Raw genomic sequence first — 22,516 nt, forward strand, 5'->3', positions numbered from 1 at the left:
ACCTGTTGCTAGGAGCTGATGAGATTATTCTTCGCCTCCATTGATCATGCAACGTTACGTCTGCTTAACATCATATATATTAAAACCATCTCCCCACAGCCACTTTGAATAAATATAGACTCAGCATTAGCGCCGTAGAGCACCAAACATTTAAACCCAGTCTGACAGTAATGCATGAGCCGTATTCAATACTGATTGTGTCAGCTCATGGACTGCACCGTGCTTCATTTTCCCGCTATTATTTTACCATCGTGATCCATTTATTGTGGTGCTCACAAGCCTATAAAAGTGAAGAATTAGATGGACATCACATTCAATGAATGATAAAGGAATACCACATTGCCCCCTCATTGACATTAAAATATCACTCATTAATGTCACCTCACCCCCTTGCTCTTGTAAATTTAGTGCACATTCAGAGGATCTGTAAAAATAAGTCGTTTCTGGTGGGGGGGGTTGTTTGAATATCTCACTTGGTGTCTCACATCTCCAGAGGTGAACTGCAGAACGAGAGGGGAGGAATAATCCACAAAGCTTGAAAACATTCACGAAAGATCTCTTAACTTCCCAAAGGTTACGCTGTTCAGAGAACTGTGTGTAAAAAGAACTTTACAATTTTCATAATGCCTCCTCGTTTCTGAATCTCTAATGGAGGTCATGTAGCCCTGGAACAAATTGAGATGAAGAGTGTGAGCTCTCCAGCTATTCTCTGTTGACGATTTTTTTCTTTCCTCTCTCTCTCTCTTTCTCTGCCATTTTGTTACACCGATCCATCCTAATGAGAGCTCTTCATGTTGTTTCATTAGGGTGGGAACACCGTAGCTGTACCCTGAGTTCTGTCACAACCCTCCATTATTAGATGGCTGGACCCATCTGTGACCCATTATGGAGATTGTGCAGTTTTTTTTTGCTATACATAATGTGCCATATGTCTCAATTGCATAATCTTCATCCAGTTCATTAGTAGATGTTTTGAAGCTATATAAATTATTCTGCTGAGTGTCACGGATTAACAACATTTTCAATGCATATTATTATTATTATTATTACATTTACATTTACATTTAGTCATTTTGCAGACGCTTTTATCCAAAGTTTTTAATATTATTATAAATGATTTACATTATTACAATATTTTTCATTTCCATTAATAAAATTATGCACAAAAACATTAAGCTCAGCCGTTTTCAACACTGATAATAATGTAAAACATTATATATATATATATATATATATATATATATATATTTATATATATTTATATATATATATATATATATATATATATATATATATATATATATATATATATATATATATATATATATATATATATATATATATAGTATTTTTGAACAAATAAATTAAGCTTTCTTTCAATTTGCAAAAAATAATATATTGTCTTTTTAATTGTGTAATGTTAACTGACAGCTATGTTCAAAAATGCATTGCTAGCAAACAGTGGTTTATAGTGAAAAAATTAAAGCCTATGTTAAAAAAATTTGAAATGTGAAAAATTTTAGACTCAATTTTGACAAAACATTGTTTATGTTTGCCAGCTAAATAACCTTCCCTTGGTGTTATATTTTAAGAGTCAGGAATTTGTTACAGCAATATTTAATACATCACTACAAACCAAATATTCGCAAAGCATGAATATAATACGGGCACGGAGATGAAAAATGAATGGAAAGCCAAGAGATGGGTGACATACTGAAAGGGAAGGGTTGTGTTCCTGCAGAGGGAAGTTTGATCATTTCATTTTCTTGGAAGGGCGCACACTACCTTACATCATTGTTTCAATAAACCGAGATCAGCCTTGACAAAGATAAAAACCGTTCGAGATACACTGTGATTAATTTTTATGGTACGATGATGAAAACTGTCCATCAAAAGCACATTCATTTTCTCCTATTTGAACAGTTTCCTTTGTTGCGAGAACAGCCAAACTCGGAATAAGCAAGTGTGTGGGAGCGATGTCAGAAGCGGGGCCCAGCTGGTGTCATATCCTTCATGAACTATAAAAGGTAATTTGCACTGTCAGCCATCTCCAAGCTGCACATTTCCTCAACATTAACTGCGCGATTAAAAACCCATTCTCCCTCTAATTCTGCAGTTAAGCACCTTCTTTTACTTTGTCTTTCCTTCCGCCCAAAAATCTACTAATCTGTCTGTTGACGTATATGTCCACTTTGGATAATTATTCTGACGGCTAGTTGGAATGGTTTAATTAAAGCAATGATTGCAGCGGGATAAGGAATGCTGATTGGAATCATTTACAGTTCAGAGGAAGAAAGAACAAAGGTGCCGTGCAGGATAATGCAGTTGTCTTCTTTAGCCTATGTAAATTAGCACTTGTATTACTTGTTAATTGTGTCAGCTAACTGAACAGTGCTGTTTCCACATCACTGTTAATTGTGTTGGAACTCGCACATGCAATGGAAAACATGCAAAAAAAAAAAAACACTCATGAAGTTTCATCAGCATCAGGACACCGTAATGAAAGAATTGCTCCACTATACAGTAATGGTATATACAGAACAAAACATTTAAACCCTTTCCTTCACATAGAAATTGACATTGTAATTTACCGTTCCAGACTAAAGCCTTCCTTGGTGATATATATATATAGATATACTTAACCTAACGTTTCAAGTTGACTAAACGTAAAATTTTATGGCAGCATTAACACTTTTCCTTTGCGTTTTGCATTTTCATTTATACACAATAACAGTTTTCATTCTCGGTTAACGCAATTGTCAAGTAAATAAAATACCAAAATGCATAAAATGTTTTGGTAGCACTTTAGAATAGGAGACACTTATTCACCATTAACTACAACTTTTCCTCCAGTAAATTCCTTATTTGCTGTTTATTAGTTAGTAAGGTAACTGTTAGGTTTAGGCAATTGGGTAGGATTAGGGATGTAAAATAATGTCATGTAGAATAAGACATGAATATGTGCTTAATTATTACTAATACATGGCTAGTATTCTAGTAACATGCATGCTAATAAGTAACTAGTTACTTAAATAAAGTATTACCAAAGTTTTTCTATTTTTAGTGGAAAATGGTGTCTTGCGTACACTTTGCCATTTTCCACAAAGCATAAAAAGCACTATAAATTTTCTATTATATTCAAAGCAAGAGGAAAGTTGGTGTTTACTGAAAATTTTCCCCTGAAAATCAAAACTATCAAATTAAATATAGAGTAGCAGGTTTGTTATCATACAATGCGATGCCAGGTGTAACACACATGTTTTTTGCTAGTTTTAGCCTGACTCAGTTATCATTTTCACTTCCAGTGCCACGTCTATGGGTTTTCTTAGACGGTAGGATTGTTTGTCAGCTCAGAGCTATGGATCAACAAAACTGCATAAAATGCAGTAGAAATGGCACAGGTGCATCAACAAATACATTTTTATAAAAGTTTTGCATTTATTAACACTATCAGGTCAGTTTAGGGTTGGATTTAGTGTAGGGCAGATTCCCCAGATATTCGAATTCTGAACTGTCACAATACATAACTGAGGAACGTAATAAAAACACAGAATATGCATCTATATCAAAGTAATAAAAAATGTGCCAGGGTTCACCTGTGTTTTAGAGCAACTCAATGGACATTTCTCTTTGAAACTCTTCGAAACGTGCAGTAAGGTATAAAATGGCATTGCACAAAAAGTGCACAGAGGTACATATTTCTAAGTATGAAGATACATTTTTCTCATGCCATTTGTATGTACATTTTTTTTGCCCAACATTTTTGCTATGTCACACCATATGACAACTTTTTATTAGTCTTCTACCCATTTAAAGGACTTGTTAGTAATATGCACCCACAGGCAAGCGAACAATGCTCGTATACTCCGCTTAATACACACACAGTGATGGCACACAAACATGCCAAAAATTGAAAATGAAATGATTACAGCGTAGAAGATTATTATTGTGTACATGAATATAAAAATGCCTACATGTCATAATGGATAGTCATCAACCTTGCCCACGAGCAGATTTGTTTCCACTCAGTCTTTGCTCTTGCAAATTTCTCCACGAAAATAGCAAGTCCATCACGGTGACCGTGCAACTGTCTTTTTTTTTTAAAGGGAATGAGAGATCAGACTTTGATAGGTTTATTGCATGTTACGCCCAAAACACACCCATGACTCATTAAGACAATAGGTACAACTCTTTTGGACCACTGTTCCGTGTGAATCCACCAGATGTGGGATCAGAAAGTACTAAGCTTGTGCAAATAGGGCTTTAGATATTTTTGGCCATTTCTGTACAGCTGGAAAAAAGGCAATCTGTGTAACAGATTCCTCCTTTTGTGTGCGCTGAAGAAAACATATCCCCACGCAGGCTTGGAATGACATGAGGGTGAGTAAATAATGACCGAATTTTCATTTTTGGCTGAACTATCTCTTTAATCTGCATCAAGCGGGGAGATAAGAGAGCAGTCCTGGACTTTAATTGCCTGATGTCTGAGTCGGTCTGGGTATGAGGAGTCAAATTCCCTTCCTTTTGGGGAAAGAGCTGTTTGCGTTACGGACAGTCATTAAGGACCTGACGGGAGAATTAAATATTCATGAAAATTGCTCTGCACCCTTGCGCGCTTCCCTCCAGAAGACATTTCCAGAAACAAGCTAGCACCCCGTTTAACAGAGCTGTTTTATAATGCATGTGTTTGATGCAGTTGTAAAGAACAAGGTGAACGGTGCGAGCGAAATTTGCACTTTGCCAGAAAGAGAAATATGAGCTCGTCGCCAATGAAGGCAAAGCTGGCCGGCAATCACTTGTTGCTGCAAGGTCTTGTGAAGATCAACCTATCATGTCCCGACTTCTCTTGCGTCTGATGTATTGTTTATGATGAGCCTGACAGGATGCTCTGTGTTTTTTCTCTCGCGCTCCCTCATTCATTTATGATGCCGGAGCTGGACTAGGTGAAGGGTTTGATATCATCAAAGGGCCTCATGACCATGACGGTGACCTTGAGTACGTTCTGTATCGTATTTCTTTCCTCTCCCTCTACGATTCTCTTTCAAGCTTTTTCTCGTTCTCATTCGCCCCCTTTCTCTCTTTTTCATTTATTTATATAACGCTACACGAAACAACAGAGGGAAAAGGCAGAAAAGAAATGAGAATGCGCAATGATTTTCTCTTGACAAAAGCTCCCGAAGTACATCTGGATCAAGCTGTTCTGGAGTTACACTTTAAACTGAACATCACCTCTTCATTCTTTTAATATCCAGATGGTTTAATGTGTACTGTGTAGTTGAGATTTGAAGCGGTATTGATCCTGCGCAGACTCTAGAGCTGCTATCTTGGCCAGACTCTGGTCTTTTTCGACAGGAACGAATCATGGTGGTTATTTGGAAATGGCCGCTGTAAGTGTTGCCTGGTGTTGGGGGTGGGGTTGCGCAGGGTAATAGCCTCAGGGCCTGGCGGTTATCAGGTAAAAGCAACACGGTGACAAGCAGGCTGATGGTTTGCCCCTGAGAATGAAAAAGTGATAACAGTAAGTGGTTGAGTTAAATATTAGACTGTACTAGGTGAAATAGAGGGCATGAGGGTAGATGGGTACACAGGAATGAAATTATGATAAAAAAGGTCTATTTTAGATGTTTTTTTTATTGTCGTAATTACTTTTTGTTCCTTTACGCTTTCTTGTTTTATTTATTTTATTTTATTTTTAACATATTGTCATCAATCTTTCAGTCAATCTTTCTTTTTTTTTTTCTTTTTCTTTTTTTCTTTGGAAAACACACACAGAAATGCACTTAGATATTAGTAAATTTCCCAAATTACTACAAAGAAGGGCTGAAAAGTAATCTTAAAATTAAAACTTTTTTTTTAAACTAAAGACTCATTCTGACTGCAAAAGTGATGGGCATTTATTCCTGAGACAATTTGCGGTTGATGTTAATGTAAACATTTGCGTCATTTTGAACATTTTAGGCCTCTCTTCAGTACTTTCCTCTTTATTTTTCCTTTTCTGTGCTCCGCTAATATATATTTTGCACATATTATAGATCACGGGCAGTTACATAAATCGAGTGGGCAAGCATGTCTATTCATGAAAGAATCCTGAAAAAAAATCATGGATCATGATAACATTGTGTCCACAAACATACGGAGTGACTTCTGAATGTTTATGTAATGTTGACTGGAAGAATGGCTGTTGAAAATGTATCATTGGAATAGATGAAATTTTAAAAATACATTAACATTTAGAAAACTATATTTAAAAATTGTACAATATTTTACAATATTCTTTTATTGTATTTCTGAATAAATAAATGCAGCATTGGTGAACACCAAATATATAAATTATATTAATAAATTAATAAATAATAATAATAAAAAAAAAAAACATTTTAAACAGTGTGTGTGTGTGCTTATGCACTGCTGCATTCACCACAGCAGAGGGTGTATCCTGTGTAAGTGACAGGTGTATTTTTCCTTCATTCATTATATCAAGGACTGAGCAACTAATCAAACTACATAATTAGCTTCTTAATTAAAGAGAATTACCTACATATAATCAAAGTAAGAAATGATTACGGGGATTAAATCACTCCACCTACAGTAAATAATTCCTAGGGGCCATGTGCACATTCTTAAACTAGCTTACTGTATTGAAGCCTATTAGGATAAAAGAATATAAAAACATTTAATTAAAAATCTTGACTCTGCAAAGTCTTTGACTTTTCTGAGAAGCAACCGTAAAGCGTACCTGGATGTAGGCGTTGAGAATTTAAGAGATGAAAAGTGAGAAGAAGATAAATACAGATGTCAGATAAAACTAATCAGAAATGGAGAGATTCTGGCTTCCACCGCATTTATAGCAATTGCTATCTCCTTTTCTCTTGCTCTCATTCCTGCTCTTTCTTCCCTACCACCAACAATTTTCAAACACCCCTCAATATCTCCTCTGACTTGAGCTAAAAACATGCCACTGAAGGTCCCTCTGATGTGCAAAACATTTTATTTCTCTTTCAAAGCAGAAGCTGTGTGAAGCCGAACTGATCAAATGCGTACAATGGGATGTTGGAGATATCAAGTGATTTTTAAACCACTTCATTACTGCTTTATTGGGGACGCAGCTTTTGAGATGTGTAACTTTACCGTTGAAATAATCTGGCTGGAGAAAGAGAGGCGGAGTGGAACAGAACCACGCTGATAATCACTTTTTTTTTCCCCGGCGTTAAATCTAGAGCAATTCTTAATTGCAATGTCTGATTGCTTATATTCAGCTTGTCTCCAATGGCCCCTGCCGAGTTGATCTTTTAATCTGCAAACCTTTTTTGCTTTTATTTCGGGGCATTAATTTAGGTAAAGTCATCATGTTTTGTTTTGACAGGATCAAAGGTCTTATTGGATATTTATTCAAATCGTTGAATCTTTGTAGTGTTTTTTTTGTACAGTCTAGCTGGATTACCTTCAGACTCACTAAGATTATATATAAAACAGTGTTGCTAGTCAATTTCATGCACATTCTTTTAAAGTGGAAAAATGAAAATTCTGTACATTTATTCACCCACATGCTGTTCCATATATGTATGACATTCTGACAATACAACACACACACACACACACACACACACACACACACACACACACATGCATGCATGCATACACGCTTATTTCTTTCTATCTTTCTTTCTTTTATGCAAAGAAAATCAGTGGCGTTCAATATTTCCAACCAGGACCCCTCCTTGGCTTTTCTTTCTTTTTTTCTACACCTTCTTACGTTCTTGCTTTACATGCATTGAAAGGTAGTAGGTTTTTTCAGACAAATACAAAAATAAGAAAAGGAAAATGCCTCAGTGTTATTTTTATGTTTTTTGGAACCAATTACACATACAACAACAGCAACCAAAAAAACAAAAACAAAAATAGCAGTGCTATATAGACGTTATCAGAGGTTGCTATAACGTACCGCAGTGCATTATGAAGTTTGCTAAATTCAATAAACAAAGCGAAATCTTAAACTGACATTTCACTGGCGGATTTCTCTAAATTGAAGTCGTTAAAACATGCTGTGACTAAAAAGTGCAAAGAATGAGCTCGGATAAAGCCACTAATTGTTGCATCCCTTTGATGATATAGGCGTTTGTGAAATTAAGGATTTTTAGGGTACTGCAGTGATCAAAGACTATCCCCAGGATAGATGCTGGTAGGACACGCAGTGTTTGAAGTGTTCTTACACGTTTTGCTATTAGGCGCTGTTTAGGAGCGAGCTCTAAATTCTATCTGATGGGGATTTCATTTGGATTCAGGCCTAATATAAAATGTGCCGTCTTGCAGTCAACTTGCATTGTGAGATCACAAAACTGAAAATGTGTGCGCCTTGTAAAGCAGAGCTCTACGTCCTTTTTTTTTTTTTAAATCTCTTTTCCTGGAGTTCGTGTTTCGGTGAAATAGAGGCTGAGTTGTGGAGATGTACACGCCGCAAGGAAGGGCTGCAGGGTGGAAAGGAAATTATTACCCACTTTTCTGTTCCATCAACATTAGCTACACACTCCGGCAAGCACCCCCCCCTCCCCATGTTTGTAAAACCAGCAGCCTTTTCCAGGTAAAGGATCCATCAGAGATATGGAGCACTACAGCTCAGCCCTTCTTTAGTGGGGCGCATTTGCACTGTACTTAGAGTCTGATGTCATTTGTAAAATGCGGTTCATTTTATGCAGGAAATTGCTCACTAAGCCCCGTGCTCTTAAATGACATATAATGGCAAATTATCAGTTTGCGTGTGTCACAGAGATTTGGAAAGACCTCCGGTGTGGTGGGTGGCTTGACTCCAGCAGCTGAGCAGGTGATAGCACTCCTAACGTTTTACATTTGTTTAGATTGAGGGATAAAGCTTTTCTAAGGGTTCATTTATTCTCCTGTGTACAGAAAAGTGACGCACTCCTGTTCCCATGGAATTCAAATCACCAATGCATCGGCAAATAAAAGGCGTTCATGAAAAAGCACTATGTTGCTTGCAAGGTTTCTAAAGTGTTTTGTTCGTCTTGCCAAGCAAACACTTTTGCAGATGTGAGAGACATGTTCTTTTACTAAATGTATGCATGAGAGCGTGTATGAATGCTAATTGTTTCTTTAACCCTCACAATTGAAGAGCATTTGAAAGGCGTTAACAGCAAATTTAACACAGAAACCAATTTATCGACTGATGTAATGTTTACAAATACATTTGTATTATTTTAATCTATTTTCATATTGTTTATATAATTTTTCTTGGGTTTTTTATTTGCAGCCTATTTATTCTTATTATGAGTTGAAACATACTAAATTCAATGAAAAAGTCCTTGTAAAGCTATTAATTGATGCTCAGACAGATTGAAGGGTGGGTGGATAGATAGATTAGATAGATAGATAGATAGATAGATGACAAATACCATTTGTAAGTAGAAACACAGGGTGAGTCATTTGATGCTATTTTTTTAATTCTTAAGATTAAGCGGAAACTTAAAGTCATTCTACATTTGCACTGCTTGCTGGGAATCTCAAATGTAATGGTCGGCACAAACTAAAGTGACAAAATGTCCAATTGCACTTCAAAGGCAGCAGTGATGAGGAAAGTAATTTGACCACAGCATGTTGTCCCTCTTTTTATATCTTACAATAGGGAAAAGCTGTCACCAGGAGGGCTGGAAACACGCTAGGCAGAGCTGACTACATTATATTGAAATGCTAAGTACTATAAATCACAAATATGCCATCTGAAAAGGAGTGTGGGAGTGTTAATGTGTAAGATGGGCACGCATGTTCAAACACACACACACGCACACACGCACACACACACTCACTGTCTATTTTTCATTTAGCATTTTACCTCTGTCCTACACAAGGGCAAGCTTTAACAGCACTAGCGCCAAGATAAATGCACTTAAAATGAACCTCTGATTTTTGTGTAACCTTACAGTATAAGGGAAAAATTGGACAAGACCCGGCCTGATAATAATAGCTGGAGTTGAAATTACTTTAGTTCAATTTGAATAATGGTGCTGCCTAATTTGGTAAAAAAAATTTAGCAAACCACTGAGGAAAAACTGCTTATGTTCCAATTTTTTCTACCTTGGCAACATCCTTTTCAGTATCTGTAAAAACGGTACAGTTTACTACAGTTAAACAATGTGTTAAAATTGTAAAACCGTATCATTACTTCCCTATTTGTTTTTTCATACCTTTTTTATTCTGATTCATGAATGAGTCATTGTTATGACTCAAACCTTTTCAATTAATCAGTTCATAAATTGGACTGATTCGATACTGGAGTTCACAGCGACTGCATTCATGAAGATAAGCATCAAATATCCACCTAAACTGTCACACAAATCCTTTTTTTTTTTTTAAATTGTGATACTTTTATGCTGCATTTTATACTGCTTTTTGCAATTTCATCTCTATTTATTGCTATTGTATTGTATTGATGAGCAACCAGCACATCGTTCAAAATATTTTCTTGGTATGTGTAAGCGTGCGTGTACTTGTTCTGAAAGTATCAAATAATGATAAAAAATAATTAAAAGCAGTAAATGATGTTTATCTGAAAATATAACAATACAAACAGGTTTTCTGTAAAGGTTAGGTTTAGAGTTAGGGGACAGAAAATATTGTTTGGTCAGTATTAAAGTAAAAGAAGTCTATTAAAAAAATCTCTAGTTTCCTAGAAACAAACGTGTTACACAGAAGACAAAGCCATACAGGTTTTGAACAGTATGAGGGGAATAAGTAATGCTAGTCGAACTGTGACTATGTGCTTTAAAGGGTAAAATGTATAAATAAAGAAATTTATTTTACAATAAAACAAGCATTATATACAGTATATGCATGTGTGTGTGTGTGTGTGTGTGTTACCTCTCTGCTCTCAACCTTAAATTTGCCATCTCTTGACATTTTCCTACCTGTCACCAATTAAACACATTTCTTAGCTATGAAACCTATTTAAAGGACCTTTTTCTCTAGGCTTAATTGTGTTTATAGGGTGCAATATAACATGTTAATTCTTCTTTAAAAAAAAAAAACATCAGGAGAGATAGAGAGAGAGTTGTGGAGCAGAGCAGAGGGACAGGATTAAGAACTGTTACTTTAGAACATTGATTTTAATCCATGAACTTGAAATCCATTAGAATCATTAAAAGACAGAATCGTGATTTATAAAAAGATGGTTTTGTGCACCCCTAGTTTTGATGTCATGACAGCTACTCTTCTTCTTGTCTAAAGCAGCAAACTTTTCCCTCAAAAGAAGCTGATTACAAAAGAAAATATATTAGACTTGGCATTAAAATCTTTATGCTATGTATTGCTCAATGTAAACAATACTAAGTTATTATTTACATCGTTCTGTTAATACATTTACTGTAAACACGATTGTCGTTTATAGTATATGAGTGATGGTTATTTTAGTGGAAAGCATCAGCATTTTTGGCACTAAGCATAAGTTGTATTGAACATGGAATATTGTTTTAATTTCACGCTTCAACAGAGCTGCATAGAAGGCTTTACCTGCCCAATTATCCATGGGACACCAACTTCAAGTCTGAGACAAAAAAAGCTTTCCTAAATTTCCCTCTGCAAGTTAAGATGAAGTCTTCAGTTCCAGTTAAAAATTATTAAGTTAAAAAAAAGAAAAAAGAAAAAAACAGGCAGCTTACGCCTACTGGGATGAATAATATCTATCCAAAAAAAGCAAGTAGAATAAAAACTGGGATTTTTAAAACACTGCCAGTAGTTATACATATTCCACTGGGTCTCAAACTGTGCAATTAATATTTAGTTGATTAGTTCAAGAAAAATAATAATCCGTGATCCGTCGGCCCTGTTGGACCCTGGCCTCAAAGCTTGTATTCTTAAAGAATATTAATTAAGAAGACAATAAACCAAAAAGCTTTTACTTTTCTCCACAGAACATGTGTAGCCTTGTGCCATCAGAGAGCCTTTCAGATGTAAAATAATTGGAGGAATTTACCATCATAATTTTTTCAGTAATGCTCTACAGTTGGAAAGTTTCTAAACGAATCTTAGATTGAACCGATTTCTGTTCTGACAAACAAAAATACCATTACCAACCAGTGTTCTTATGTCAAATGTCCAAATATTTGTCCAAATATTTATGAAAATGATGGACGTAATAATAGGAAAAGCTTGTGATATGACATTGTGGGCAGGTTTTAGATGGACGAAGCTGCTGTCCTGACACACTTTAATTGTATACAGTGGAGACGTGTGTTTTAGAGTCTATTCTGTTGGGATTACCTCGACACTGAGACACTGGCCTCCCGGATGACCTCTCTGCTAACAATCTCCTCTCTGCTTTCTGCCATCAGAAGAAGATGTGTGCATCTGTGCGTGTGAGAGAGAGATGTGTGTGAATGTGTATTGCAGGCACTGTTGGAAGGGCCAGCAGTCTCTCTTTTATAATGAAGGGTGTGTGTGTGTGTGTGTGTGTGTGTGTGTGTGTGTGTGTGCAATGTTGCAGCAGCTGTCATATTGTTGGGTGTAATTGGGACCCATTGCACCATTAAGAGGGTTATGATCATTTGTGATGGTATGTAGCAACTGTCTACTTTTGACCTAGCAGACCATTACAGATGTAGAGTGGAACAGAGGGTTAATGACATTACACTACACACACACACACACACACATTGCATTTTGGTTCCTTATTCTCCATTCCTGCATTGGTACAGGAATGATGCAGTATTCATGACACCAGCTTTTCTCTCTGAGCCGCGGATGGCATTGTGCTGTACCTTAATTTAAAAATAACTAGTTATGTATCTATTTATCTATACTTGAAGATGTATCTTAATGAAATAGCAATGTAAATGCAATCTAAAACCTCTTCCATCCACCCTTTACTTTGGACAGCAGTAATTTGCTGTTAAAGTTTCACATTAACCTAATGAGTTATATGAAAAGTCTCTCTCTCTCTCTCTCTCTCTCTCTCTCTCTCTCTCTCTCTCTCTCTCTCTCTCTCTCTCTCTCTCTCTCTCTATATATATATATATATATATATATATATATATATATATATATATATATATATATATAAATTGTGAAACTTGTGTATTAAATACATTCAATGCACACAGACTGAAGTAATTCAAGTCTTTGTTTCTTTTAATTGTGATGACCCACTAATTCAGCTCAGCAAATTAGAATACTTCATAAGACCAATAAAAAAAATAAAAATATTTAGTGAATTGTTAGCCTTCTGGAAAATGTTTATTTACTGTATATGTAGTTAATATTCCTTTTGCTTTAATTACTGCCTCAATAAGGTGTAGCATGGAAGTCCACTTGACCCCAGCCTCAGTCCATTCCTTGTGAAGTTCACTCAAATTCTTGAATCAATTTTGCTTGACAATCCTCATAAGGCTGTGGTTCTCTCAGTTGGTTGTGCATCTTTTTTTTCCACACTTTTTCCTTCCACTCCACTTTCTGTTAACATGCTTGGATACAGCACTCTGTAAACAGCCAGCTTCTTTGGCAATGAATGTTGTCAATGATTATCTTCTTGACCCCTGTCAGATCAGCAGTCTTTCCCATGATTGTGTAGCCTAGTGAACCAAACTGAGAGACCATTTTGAAGGCTCAGGAAACCTCTGCAGTTGTTTTGAACTAACTGATAGATATGTCACCATATTCTCATTTGTTGAGATATTGAATTGGTGGATTTTTGTTAAATGTGAGTCTAAAGCTTCACAATTAAAAGAACCAAAGGCTTAAACTATTTTAGACTGTGTGCACTGAATATATTTCACACACACACACACACGCACACATATATATTTTTTAATATGTCCATGTCTCTTTCCTTGAGCCTTTGCAAAAATAAGTAAATAAATGTCTTGAGTGAATTTTAAATGTCATTGCTTAAAAGCTGCCATTAATGTAACAATTATCTATTTATTTCTAAGATTTCTTTTGTTGTGTCAAAAGATTAACATTTAAAGATAAAACATTAAATTAATGTTTAATTAACAGATACCATATTGGTTTTTAATGTTTTTAAAATTGATATTCATTTTAACATGTTTAATCCCAAATTGTTTTTCAAACATGAAAATATTTAAATGTGTCATTAGTAACTCTTTGAAGCAGTCAAATGTTTCTTTTTCTTTTTTAAATGTATGGAAAATTATGTTCTATGTATGGTCACAATTGTGTCCGGTGGGATAAGGGGAGTAATTAAATCACATATTTCTGTCATAAAAATCATTATATCTTACATCTGCTATTTTAAACAATTTTAGGGTTAATATTAAAAAACGTATGCAACATTGATAGAAACTTCCTTGGTGGAAGGGGAATACGTGCCCTTCCACCCGGAAGAGGCACACTACGGAGTGCTGGAGGACTCAACAGGGTTTGCCTGGACAGGGAAATCTCTGGAGAATTGGTTTAAGGATGCCGCAAGCTGATTTTGAAGGAGGCCTCTCAGTACCACTACCCGTTTGAGGTGAGAACACAGGCTCACTGGGGGACACGCATATTTGCGCAAGCTGTGCCAGTGCATCTGAACCGAGCGTTACCTCAGTTAAGGAGTAGAACCACTGGCAATGGGTGGTTTATGGAAATACAATCAGGTCGACCTTAGCAGCTCCGAAGCATCTCCAAATTAGCAGAACCACCTGTGGATGATGTCTCCACTCCCCTGGAAATGCGGCTCAGGACAGCTTATTGGCTGCCCGATTGAACATTCCTGGGATATGGATGGCACAAAGGATGCTCAGATGCTTCCGACTCCAGAGGAGGAGGTGACGGGCGAGTTGCGACATGCGATGGAAGCATATACCACCTTGCTGGTTGATATACTGTATATGCAACAGTCGCAGTGTTGTCCATGCAGACCAGATTGTTCTTGCCCCAAAGATGCCTTCTGAGGCAACTTATGGCTAGAAGTACTGACAGTAACTCGACGCAACTGATATGGCAATGCAGCTGAGGACTTGTCTATACCTCTGATACTGTGTGCCTGCTGTACATGGTGCCCAAGCCGGTAGCCGAGGCATCCATGAATACCACAGCATGCCTGGATACCTGCTCCAGGGGCACTCCAGCCTAAAGGAATGATGGATTTGACCACGGGCTGATAGTTCTGCAGCAGGCTGGTGTAATTTGAACCCAGTGAGTACCTTGTTGCCCCCGTACTTCGGGACTCGGCCATGAAGCCAGTGCTGAAGCAGTCTCATATGGAGCAGACCCAGTGGGACTACTGCTGCAGCTGCTGCTATATGCCCCAGGAGCTTCTGAAAATATAACAAGTTTTGAGAAAGTTCAGCAACAACTGAGCATGTTCCTGGGTGAGGCATGCTGTCCACTTGACTGAATCAAACTCCATGCAGAGAAATGAGATCCTCTGTGTTGGCACGAGTTTGCAAGTGGCTGAGGTATTTGAGCACCAAATCCCTGTGTGTGCACAACTGACCGCAAGACTGTGCAAGTATGAGCCATTTGAGATAGTTAAGGATGCGCACCTCCTATTCCTTCAGAGGAACAAAGGCTGCATCTACGACCTTGGTAAAGATGAGCGGTGAAAGGGACAGCTCGAAGGGCAGAACCATGTACTCATATGCCCGACCCCTGAAAATGAACCATAGGAATAGCCTGTGTTGCTGGAGAATTGAGACATGAAAATACACGTCCTTCAGGTCAATTGCTACAAACCAATGTTGGGGACAGATGCATCAAAAAATGTGTTTCTGTGTCAACATCTTGAATGGCAGCTTGTGAAGTGCACAATTTTAAAACTCGCAGATCCAAGATCATTTCTTGGGTACAGTGAAGGGCTGTAAAACCTTGAACTCATATCAGCTGGAGGGAGCGACTCTATTCTGTCCTTCACTAGCAGGAACACAATCTCTGTATGCAAGAGACTCTGACAAACCTGCCTGATGTGAATTGTATGCCCCTAAACTTGGGGGGATGCAGACTTGCGATGCACGGTTCCCAACATTTTCTTCTTGAGACCCAGAGATCATGGAAACTGCTCTTTTAGAGTTTTGGGTACCACTGGGTCAGCAGGAGAACAGAAATGAAATGAAACAAAAGATTCTCCACCTGGCCATCCTCTGGGGGAGGGAGTGGTGCAGTCACCATCTCCTGAAGGGACAGTCTCCTCTTTTGATAGGTTACCCAGGGCAATTTGCACTTGGTTAGACAGGGCCTGTACGGCCAGGATGGACTGAGTGTCCCGTTCAGCGACCAGCTCCATGATGCAGCCTGGTGGAAGGCTGCTGCGGTTGCTTGTGAGTGGGGGTGGCCGAAAGGGGGGCGCCCACAGTGGGAGCTAAGGGGCTGTACCTTTTCTCAATTTCAAAATTGTTGCTTTTTTGTAACATTTTTCAAATCAAAATTTTAAATCAATGTTTTGAGTATTACAATACTACTATTATGCAATTTGTGTAAAATTTGAATTTTTAATTTAGTACAACATTTCATTGCCATTTTGACTAGCCTCTGCAATTGGATTTTCATTACATAAAAAAGGTGGCTGTTATCCCACCGGTCACTATTGGATTAAGAAAAACAACATACTCGACAAAAATAAATGAATGCAAATGCATATATTAATAATAGAGACCTTAAAGATAATGTTTACCAAATGTCATATCTTTATTTTAACATACTGTACTAGCCCTTCGTTTTAGAGCTTTGATGTAGTTATCATCTTCTCAAGGTGCAAACAGGAAATAAACGGCTCAGGTCAGGTAACAATTTGCACAAATCATGTAAAACTTCACATATTTAAGTAAGACCCTTTATGTTTTCTATTTTTGCCGGAAGTGCACTAAAGCATCAGTCAGTAAGGTTTTTAGAGCTTTATAAATTAAAAAATTTTTTATGGTCACTATTGTGACCGGTGGGATTAAATGGGTTAATGGATAATATTCATCTTGTGTTTATGTAAGAAATATTCATGTCACTGAGAGCAAAATTCTTATTTTAGATTAGATTTTTTTAGATTTTAGATACAAACTGCAAGTCTTGGCACATGAAGCAAATTAAAGTTAACGGTTACTTCCAGACAAGACAACATGCTACAGTACTATAATGTGACTTCAAAATTTACAGCAACAATGTAAATAAAGACAGTAAATGGACAAATGTTGAATTAACAAAATCACATTATTGCAGAGTTGTTTGAAATTATAGATGTTTGTTCTGGAGTTCTATTTTTCCTTGTCTGCTCTGGATTGAGGAGAGAGTTTGGAACTCTGACTGATTAATGGCGCCTGAAGAGTGTTGGTATAATGTCTTTTGTAATGCTAGTGCTAATGGATAACTATCTCCAGGTAGACTATATGTCTTTGGTCAGAACCAGAAAACCTTTTTTTTCTGTCAGTGTAAGCATACAGTGTGTGATGTCAAAAACATCCATTAAACTGACTCACCTTCTGTGCTTGTTGGTTCAAATCTCAGTATGCCCTATTCTATTCTTGAGTTCAGAATGGAATGTATGCTCAAGTAGATTGTTTGCTGTTTTTCATCATTTACTTCATCCAAGACATTTCCTACAGTATGCTTTGTGACTTCACCACATGCTGTGTCCAAATTGTACTTCTCCTACATTTATCTCTTTCATTAATCATTGCTCTTTATTGAATTGTCTCTCACGTGCTCTCTTTTTAAACTAAATAATCCCAACCACTTCACACAAACAATTTAATCTGCAGCTGGGTGAGAATCCTGTATGCCATGCCAAAGGCGCAGTCATCCTTCATTTTCCAGTAGGTTGTGGTGTTCGTAATGAATGTTCATGAGCTGGACCAACTGCTTGTAAATGAACACAGTGCTGTGTTGCTCGCAGCATTACCGTGACACTTTGTAGAATGGTGCAAGAAGTGACTGCGGAAACAGAAAAGGCACATGAAGCATTAGGAGGGCTGCAGTGTGGTATGAGAGAATCCAAGTGCTATAAAAGCCACTGCGCTGGAAAATAGCTGCAAACAGCCCCCAGAAACAGCTACAAGCTTGTAAGGGAAAAGGCTGGTCTTAGGAGACTGGGAGCAAGAACATTTCCTAAATGTGAGGATTTAGGACCTGCGAGGTGAGGTTGGCCTGGCACTGAACTCGGTGTAACCTGGTTTTTACCTCAGAGGTGTCACCCGGATGAGATTAGAGAGCTGGAATTTGTAAATGGCATTATGTTCGGCACACAGCTGCCTTCCCTGGGAGAGATCATTTAAAAGGGAATGGCTGGTCTGTATTGATTGAATATCTGAGGACGTGTTGTGGTTTTCTTTCCGTGGAGACCCTCAGAGGCAATGATTTCCCTTAAAGCTGACAGTCACTTGAATCTTTAGTCACTAGATTGGGTTCATAAGTCAATTCGTTTGTCATTTACTGTAGCTCGAATGAGACAAATCTATCAGCCAAAGCCATGAAATTAGACACAAATCATTTGACTGTTTAACTTCGTGCTTAGTAGTGTGTCCACACATTAGATATTCTCTTTTCTTTTCATGGTTAAGTTTCTGCTGGACTATATGTGTTTCAAACATCACATGGCAGCATGAAATGGTGAGAGAAATGTAGTCGATGGATTTCATGAAATTTTCAAAACCTTTTTTGTAAAGTAGTAAAATGCATAATTTATAATGCATGTTAAAAACCATCAAATGAAAGTAATTACTATATATACTATTAAAGTCTATATTAATTACATTATAAATGCCTTACATTTTCTATATTTATTTCTTTTATTAAAAATGTCTAGAAATCTTTTTTTTCACAGTGCACTGCGTTCTATACCCCTGCTTTATATTTGTACACTTGTGGACTTGCACCAGGACAAGGTCACCATTTCATTTTATTCAATACTGTTCACATCCCCTTTCTGCTCGAGACAACGGCAGTGGCCCAACTTGGCCTGAGGGACACAGCTTGCGTTCATTACAAGTTTATTGCAGCTGATTTTTTTTCTTCTCTGCTCATTTGGCCTGCTGGCAAGTCCTCTCTGTCCATCTATCCATCCGTCCAAGTGCCCTGCGGGGATGGTCATTAAGGACATCACAATGTCCATCTCTAAGACTCCTGTCTTCATCAGATGCTGGGTGGTTATGTTCCTCTTCTGCCTGAGGCGACGCACGGTGGGAAAAGCATCTTGTAGCCTGAGTCTTGACACTTGTGTTTCTTAATGAGGTTTAAGACTGACTGTCCCTGTGAAAGCATTTGGCTGGAGTCTGTTATGCCTGTGGTGATTTTAGCTAGGAAGATGGTTTTATGTTCTGCACCACAGATTCAAATCACAGTAATTTATGTTGTTTAATCTCCAGCTCTGTGACTCAACCGTTTTGATCTGTCTGGAATATTTCCTTTGAAATGCAAGATTTTTCTAAAGATGAGTGAGTGGATGGATCGATAGATAGATAGATAGATAGATAGATAGATAGATAGATAGATAGATAGATAGATAGATAAAAAATGTGCCATGAACACATATTCATCAGCCTGGCAATGACAGATAAACAGAGAATATATTAAACTTGGTTTTTGTAAATACTGCCCTTTCTTACCAACAAAGAAATTCTTGTTCTCATCAAATTAGGAATATCAAAGGCCCAAGCTCTCGAGCGTAATGAGATTGATTTTTTTCAAAGGGATGCATATTAGTATTATAAATCACCTGAGTATAGTAGCTATGTCTCTCAATTACCTTTTATCTCAAGAGCTTTCTCCAGAAAACCAAGAGACTATTGCTCATGCAAGTTCTCAGTTACTGTCAAACTGTAGGCCACTGATAAGATGAGCTTGGAGATTTCCTCATTTTCATACATTTTCAAGACAAAAAGAACATGTCGGAAGCAAATCTATTTACATGAGTGCGTAAAAAATAATTACATTTCTTGTTGGGTTCACTTAAACACAAAAACTAAAAACTTTTTTTTGTGTTTCTTGGCATTTAATGGCTAGGCCTAAATATGTCCACTTTGTTTTAGATTTAAAGTTTTTTAAAAAAGCTGTTTTTCTTTAGTTTGGAGAAATCTATATTGTACTATACGTCCACCTGAAGTGTTTTCATGAGTTCCAGGAGGTTTTACCGTGCAGTTAATTGATTTTAATAAGGTGTAACTTGCTGAATTGATCACACGCTCTCTGAAACACTTCATGTCTTTCTCGCTAGCCTTCAACATCCACCCTGCTGCGTAACTTCACCACAGTGCCTGTGTCCCAAAATCACCTCTGAATGCTTCTCCTCCATTTATCTCCTTCATTAATCATTCCTCTTTATTGGATTTTCTCTCATCCTCTCTCTTTTTAAACTAAATAATCCCAACCACTTCACACACGGTACTCATGGCTGGGTGAAAACCGTGTCTGGCAGCCCAAGGATACAGTCATAGATTTTCTGGGTGTAGTGTTTACTGTTAATGTTCTTATAGTGCAGCAAATATGTGTGTGTTGAACCCTAATTATGTATATAAAACCTTCCTTTGAATGTGTGAGCATAAAGTTGTACACTTCTTTTGCCTGACTTTATAAATGTGCTGAAGGAAGCTGTTTTTCCTACAACTATTCTCAGTATCCATCTTAGCAACTGTTGCTTTTTTTTTTTTTTTTTTTTTTCTAATGCAGCTCTATGGAAATACTGTCTGTTTTCTTTTTATGTTTTACACGGAAATTTACAGATATGTATATACATATATATATATACAAACACACACACACACACACACACACACACACACACACATATACATTTAAACTGCTTATTGTTGAAATTTATCCATAAAAATGTGTACAGTATGTGTCGTGTTTGCATTATTGAGTGTCCTACACTGTAGGGTGTATATTTATTTCTGTTGTTAATGTCTTGAAAGATAACACTTTTTTTTCCATGGCTGCTGAGAGAAGCGATGACAGGAGTTTCCCTCTGAGCTCAATTCTATGATTAGAATTGGCATTAGTACAGTCCATATAAGAATATAGTATAATATGGGAATAATATCCCTTTTGTTTTTAAGAGTTTTATGGGGCATTTTAAAGGAACCAGTTTCTACCATGGGATTAAAATAAATAAATAAAGGCTAGCAACTTTATCTCATATTTAAGATTTTTGTCTTGCAAATAATAACTAAAAATTATTTTCCCCCCGGACCTGAGAAATAGACTCCCTATTATATATATATAAAAATAAAAATCTAAATCTAAAAACATTTGTGAATTTTAATTACCTTCCTCTTGTAGGTCTGAATATAGGCTTCTGACAGGTGAAGTGACTCATCTGTTGTGGCTTTATGCGAGGCACTTAACTGTGGGCTGCTCTGGGGTCTGGCCTGGGATCATGCCCCTTTAAAAGCTTTGCAGTGTTAATGAAAAAGAAATATAAATAATCAAGACTGAAATCGGGCCCCTATTTGATACAGCAGAGATTATCAGATCATTTTCTGTGACCAAGATACTTCCACTGTTTTCAGTGCAAAGATAATGTAGTCCTTGTGTCATCTGTTAACAAGATGCAACTGTCTGCTTTAATAAGCTATAGCGTAGGCTATGCCAACCAATAAAAGAAGAGGAAATCCTATATATAAAGGTGTTTTAGCTTAATTATGAGCTGTCAAGAGCATAAAAATAGAGACCTGCAACACTTTACTTGACTTTAGGGCTGTCAGGGTTTTAGAAGTCTTGCTGTTTTGATGTGCAGTACTGCTGTATTGGCATACAATTCTTAATAACATCTCAGGAAAAGGTGTCTGTCAAGCATAATTGCGTTTGTCAGGTGTTACCGTCGGTTTTTGCATTGAAATAAATTAAATCTACATACATATGCGCATCTAAGGAGCTAATTAATATATTACTGTCTAGTACTGGTATACCTATTCTCAAGAATATATATATATTTATATATATTTACCATTTCTGGTAAATAGAGCATCACTAATTAGCAAAATTAGCAAAAAAAAAAACTGGCCAATACACGATAAACTATTATTTTACTTACAGTAAAATGTCTATTTTTCAAGATAATTTAATATAAAATGCACATAATATAAATAAAGAGTATCAAATGACTGCAGATTAAGACTGAAGTATTGTAGATATTGTATAAGTCTTAAATTGCATACTTATCACTGAACTGTAAAAAACGTACTGTATAATTTTCTGGCAAAAACGTTGTCAATAAACACCTGCTATTTGCTGTAAAATTGATTACAGCATAATACTTCTAGGCAATTTACAATGGTGCCAGTGTGTGGGTTGATTCAAACAAAACATCTGCACAAACATCAGTCAGACAAACATTTAGGGTCAGGGCATCAGATGCTGAATAAGGCTGCTACTTCTTTTTTGGTGTACAAAAGTATTCTTGTCACTTTATTAAATTAAAGGGATACTCTACACCAAAATGGAAATGTATTGTATAGTCACTATATCGCCATTTTGGAGACACTATGTGCTTCCAGCGGATGTTCTCCAAAATGGAGCTACGGTGTCGTTATGGTTCCAAAATATTAAGTAAAGTTCTTTCCATACAAACATTATTCTTATTGCTTCATGA

The 22,516-nt window shown here is 36.8% G+C and overlaps 1 long non-coding RNA gene across 2 annotated transcripts in view; it reads left to right on the plus strand.

Moving 5' to 3' along the window:
- LOC122354162 overlaps positions 1-22,516 on the plus strand; it is a 65,976-nt gene that overhangs the window by 37,978 nt on the left and 5,482 nt on the right. Inside the window, exons 2-3 of one of the 2 annotated variants that reach the window (XR_006252090.1) lie at positions 1,924-2,027; positions 20,141-20,478. This is a non-coding gene — a long non-coding RNA (uncharacterized LOC122354162). Of the gene's footprint in view, positions 1-1,923; positions 2,028-20,140; positions 20,479-22,516 lie in introns of those variants that run through there. The other variant, XR_006252091.1, reaches the window with a different exon arrangement.

The sequence above is a fragment of the Puntigrus tetrazona genome, chromosome 11, assembly GCF_018831695.1.
Source record: "Puntigrus tetrazona isolate hp1 chromosome 11, ASM1883169v1, whole genome shotgun sequence".
Classification (NCBI taxonomy): Eukaryota; Metazoa; Chordata; class Actinopteri; order Cypriniformes; family Cyprinidae; genus Puntigrus; species Puntigrus tetrazona.